This window comes from Chinchilla lanigera, unplaced genomic scaffold (assembly GCF_000276665.1).
Source record: "Chinchilla lanigera isolate Chin_1 unplaced genomic scaffold, ChiLan1.0 scaffold00117, whole genome shotgun sequence".
In the NCBI taxonomy this organism is placed as follows: Eukaryota; Metazoa; Chordata; class Mammalia; order Rodentia; family Chinchillidae; genus Chinchilla; species Chinchilla lanigera.
In genome coordinates this window covers 2,563,522-2,569,521 of record NW_004955518.1, presented here as the reverse complement: position 1 = coordinate 2,569,521, position 6,000 = coordinate 2,563,522, and positions in this window count along the sequence as shown.

Here is a 6,000-nt window from a genome sequence, read left to right as displayed (position 1 = left end):
CAGGCTGCGCCGAGCAGGGCGCGGCGGCCGGGCTTCCGCGAGCCGCGGGACTCCGTGGGGACGCGCGAGGGGAGACGCGGGCGGCCGCGGAGCTGAGAAACGCGCAGACGTCGTCCCTGAGCTCTTCCGCAAACCGGGAGAGTCGCGGAGGCCTCTACCCTGAAGAGGTGGAAGGCACGGGGCGGCACAGAGCGGGCGGAGCCGGAGACAGGCCCTGCGCAGGCGGCGCGGCCTCGGCCCGCGCGAGGAGAGGCCGGCGGCCGCGAGCGGGCAGTCCGGACGCGCAGGGCCGCCCGCGCCCAGAGACCAGACTTCTGACTTGTACCTGAGGGGAGAGTTGAATGAGGACTGAAAACTCAGGTGACCTCCAGAAACTCTGGTTTCTCGTGTCCCTCCGTGGAGTCCCCACGTCTGGGAAGTCTGGTGTGGTGATTATCTTCAGCGGATTCTAAAAAGGCTGGGTTCTTGTAGACGGTCTGAAGGAAAGGCTCCCCCATCTCACGGCTGTCGGTGTCGGCGCTCATCTCCCCTGGGTCCCGAGATCAGGAAGGAAAAGAGGGACCAAATCAGCCTTCAAGGGGGCAGTTTTCCAAATGAGACTGACACTTTGAAGTCACTCCCAACTAGTTTTAACCAATTTACAGATCCAACTTTTCAGGTTTTTTTTTTGTTTTTTGTTTTTTTGGTTTTTTTTAGTATAAAGCAATACAAGTTTATTGTCTTACGTTTCTGCAGGTCAGAAGCATGAGGTGGGTCACAGTGGATTAAAGTCAGGGTGTCACAGGTTTTAGGAAAAAAGTCTGTTTACTTTTTCCACTTTCTTGAGGCTGCCAGTATTCTGTCTCTTAGCCTCCTTTTATTTTTTATTTTAAAGGTTTGATCACTTTCTGTTTTTAACCTTTCATTCTTAACTCTGATCCTGAGTCCTCATTTCCAGCTGTGGTTCCTCAGATACTTAAGGTTAGGGCCCACTTCCTTTATAGCAAGGACTGGAGATGATTCCACTGAGGAATGAGAGTGCCCTTGGAGAAGGCAGTGCATTTCCTCCACACTCACATCTTTGTTTTTTCCACTTACTTCACACCCACACTTGTCACCATGCTACAAACATAACTAATAAATACGTCAACATCATAACCACGACACCACACACTCAGTCTCTAGTCCCAGTTCCCGTGTGTCACCAACACTCTTCTTCCTAGATTTGGCTCGTTGCACACAATTTAGCACGAATCTTTGCGTGCTCCTCGCCCAGACCCACGTGTACTGCTTTGATGGCAAGATGCCACTCTGGACTCATATGCCTTAATCTCCTTCGCTCTGACAAATATCCATCATCCTATACTTGAGAGGAATTCGTGTAATTATTCAAGAGGAGAAATTCCACAGAGGACAGGATCATCTCCCAGGTGCATTCAGGCTATGTGCACTCGCTCTGCAAGCTAACTGGGTTGAGCGCGCAGTCAGAGATAATTGTCCTCCGTTTCTGAGTACAAAAACTGTTCCATCTGATACCTTCTTGTTCCATATTCACTTTTATAACTGAATCCCAAATGATAGACATCTTTAAGGGCCTATGGGTCCTCAGTAATGACAAACAGTAAAAATACAACTGCTGGAAGGATATGGAAATGTATGGCTTATAGATGATCAATGGGGACGAAAATCCACATTTCATCCATAGCATCATTTGGACCCAATTGCTCTGCATTAAATAATTACCCCCCCCAAAAAGTGCCAGAAAAATGGTGTGAAAGAGGAGAGAAAATATATTTGAAGAAACAATAAATAAAAATGTCCCAACTTTGATGAAAACTATGAACTGACCAACTCAAGGAACTCATAAACACCAAGCAGAACAAACATTAAGAAAAGCATCTCGCCGGGCATGGTGGCACATGCCTGTAATCCCAGCACTCAGGAGGCTGAGGCAGGAGGATCGTTGCAAGTTTGAGACCAGCCTGGGCTACAAAATGAACTCAAGGCCAGCCTGAACTGCATAGTGAGACCCTGTCTCAAAAAAACAAAAACAAACAAAACAAGAAAAACATCTCAAGGCACACTATGATCAAACTGGTGAAAACTAATGATAAGACTAAAAACGCAAAAGCAGCCAGAGGAAAAGAGGCACATATGTACATAGGAACAACAACAACAACAAAACAAGAACAGGCTACATAATCCAGAAAACAAGAGAGCAACATCCTTAAAGTAATGAGTGAAAAACTATTACTCTAGAATCTTATATCCAGCCAAAATATGTTTCAAGAATAAAAGTAAAATTAAAACTTTTCAAACAAAACCTAAAAGAATTCATCACTAGCAGTTTATAAGACATATTAATGAATTTTTTTTTCAGACAGAATACTGCACAAGAAAAAGGTCTACACAGACAAAAAGTGGCAGAAATAGTAAATGTATACTTTCTTTAAAAGATGACTGATTGTTCAAAACAAAAATAACCACAGTATATTTTAGGATTCATAATGTGTGTTAAAGCAAATGCAACACAATACCTCAAAAGCAAAAAGGAAAATATAGAAATGTACTCTTTCTTATAAGAGTGTTATAGTGTGAATTGGACTAATATTATTTGACATCAGGCTTAATGAGTTAACATTAGACTTAGTTGTATGTTATGTACAAATACAAAAATATTTTACAAAATATATTACACAGATCAAATCCTGTTAAACTCCCAAGTGCTATTTTAATGATATTATCATTCTCAAATTTATATCTTTTAGTCTTGCCATAATTATAATGGCGTTTGTAATTTCAAAATTTAACCTTTTTTGTGGTTTAACATCTGTTCCTCTTTTATTAAATAATGCCAAATAACAGCAGAGGAAGTATTTTAAGCATCATGCTGGTCTCACCCAGCTAAATTTGGTACCATGGAATTTGTTGGTGAGAAGGAAAGATGTGAGAATTCCTATGCTTGAAGTAATCCTGGCTTTGGGCCATTTCTATTTAAATGATGGGTTTGGAACAAATTGTGTTTACATTGATCCTGTCATTTACAAACAGTACTAATTTGTGTTAGGGAAAATATATAAGTTCTGAGGCTTGGAAGTCCCATACAATGCACATAGTAAAGAAAAGAAATGTACTTTATTGGTGCCCTCCCTTATTCACTTTAGGATGAATAAGATTTTGGAAACCACAATGGAAAATTTGCTTACTTAATAAATAGCCATTCTTGTCAGATGAGTAGAAGAGAATACTGACCTCATTTATTTTTCCACCAATGAATCTCCCTATTCAGAGCTAAAGTGGGGCATATTTGTAACCATTAACTTCAAGCAAGGTCTGTTACTTACGGTGTGGGTAATTTGATGGTGGTATAACAAGTAAAGTGATAGTAATAACAGGTTAAGTAATAGTAATAGATGGCTTAGAGAAATCAGTCATATGGCTAATGAGTATATCTAGATAGACTCAGGCAATCTGGCTTCATGGTAAGGACTAGTAGGGAATCCAGGAGACACAAAGGATGTCCCTGTTCTGCCATTTGCTAGGCCTCAAGCAAGATCATTTAACCTCTCTGCATCTTGTTCCTGCATTGGACTAGCACTGTTTTCTTAAGGGGAGTAGCTCTTTGGCATACATCAGGTTTGGTTTGTTTTTTTTTTTTTAATATATATTAATGTGTTTTAGAAAATCTCACTATATATAAATAATTTCACTAATGTTATTATGAGGATGCATTAAAAATATAAAAATCAAGTCACTAAGCAGACATAATGTTAAAAAAAAAGAAGACATAATGTTATGTGAGTTATCGTCCAGTCAACATTAAGATGAGAAAAAATACTAAAAAGATTTTTAGCTTAAAAAACACCAAAAGGTGGGTTCAAGAGGATTTTTTAAAGCATATAAAATATTTCCAGATAGTAGTACAAATAAAATTAAATATCATGCCAACTAAATTTTGAACACATCACATGGACATAGAATAACTTGCTTAGCACACTCAGGAGAAGTGAACTGTAAGCTATGATGGGTGAGGCTGAAAAGTAATTTGATTTGCACCCAGAACCTCTGGAAGGCCTGGGAATCTATAGCACTGGTTACCTCTGAGGCAGAAGTGGAGAAATGAAGTGGAAAACAACTGTGGCTAAAGTTTGCTTACAAAGAAGTAAGACCCCTTTGTCACTCCCCCAGTCAGAGACCTGCCTCTCCCCACCCAACCAGCAAGAGATATGGGATAGAATTTTTCCAAAAAATGAGAGTGTTGGAACACAAGGGCATGCAGATGAGATAAGCTTTATCCAACCACCAACAGTTTGGAGCTACAGAAGTGGTAAGTGCAGAAAATCTTACCAAGAAAGCCATAGTACTATTGTTAGCTCTATAAAAAAAATTTCCATGGAAAACAAGTAGCTGTGCAGACAAAGAAAAGTAATCACAGTTTACTATATGTCTCAAGTGCCAATAATATTTTTATCATGAAAGTCATATCCACTGAACATTGATTTTACCCAAATGTCTCTGACAGAAGAATGGAGAAAGATAAGAAATAGGTGTGAGAGTGGAAATTGGGTGAGCAACCCTGAAATTAAGGTTACTCCAAATCTTCTGTAGGCAAAAGCTAATAGATAATGCTAAAAATGTAAAAATCATTTAAAAAAGAGTCAAACATGTGGTGTCCACATGTAATCCCAGCGCTCAGGCAGCTGAGGGAGAAGGATTGCAAGTCAAGTCCATCCTGGAGAACTTAGAGAGACCCTGTCTCAAAAACTGAAAATGACTAGAAGTATAGCTCAGTGCAAAGCCCTGGGTTCAATCCCCAGTACCACCACCACCACCACCAAAAACAAGTAGAAATAGCAGGACTTATTTTTTAAAATGAAGAACTAGAGGTAAACATGAAAATAATAATTTGGAAGCACCAATGTGGTAACTTCAGAGAGGAGAGCTTTTATTTTTTGTAACAAGTATTATAGAACTATTTAATCTTAACTATACATAATATAAATTTGATACAATATTTTGCATTCCACTTTAAAGTTATAAAAATGTTATGCAAATAACTGAATTTGGGAAATACTAGCCTGGAAGACAGAAGCTCTGCCAGGCTGTTAACGGATCTAAAGAAACAGTGAGGATTAAAAGTGGTGGAGTAAAGACCAGCGGCAACATACAGCGTCTCTAGGATGTGGAATGGCAACACCCAGGAAACAACAACTTGGTGAAGAAGAAAAAGGTAGGCCACTGGGAATAAGAAGTGAACTGACCAGAACACCAGAAATTACCGAGAAGGTGGAGAAATGGAGTGCAGCACAGAGAAGAACAAAGCAGTCTGGAGAGCTCACTCTGTCCTGGGGAAAGGGGCCTGTTTTTGTTAATGCAGGGTAAGCCCAGGGAGGATCAGCAGCTCCAGGAAGAAACTGAATCGGGCTGGCAGTGCTAGGCCCAAGAAAAGCCCACCGTTACTGCAAATTACAAAAACAGTGTAGGTTTTTACTCTGAAAGTAAGGCTAGAATTGGAGAAGAAATCCATTGTGGCACCTGACACATATTTGATAGTGTTTAATCAGCAGCCATTTGTGGGAGGGATCCATTGTTTAAGACTGAGCTATAGAACAACTGCACTTAATAGTTTATGGGGCCACCCTGTGTTATAGTTTATATCTAGATGTCCGCCAAGAGTCTGTGTGTTTAAGCGCTTTCAGAAAGTGATTAGATTACAAGGGCTTATAGTTGGTTTGCTATTAGGAGGCAGAGTCTGGTCAGAAGAGGCTCCTCTCTATATGCTCTGTTTTTAGATAAGATGCTGTGAGCAGCTCTCCTCTGCCATGCCTCTTTGCCGTGCCATCCTGCCTTGGAGCCAGCCAACTATGGACTAAACCTCTACAATTGGTAAGCCAAATAGCCTTCTTCCTTCTTAAATTATGGGTGTTGGGTATTGTGTCCCAGCAATGAAAAAGTAACGAAGACAGATCTTGTACCAAGAATGGGGTTGTTGCTGTGATCCTGATGGTGTGGTTCTGAAGC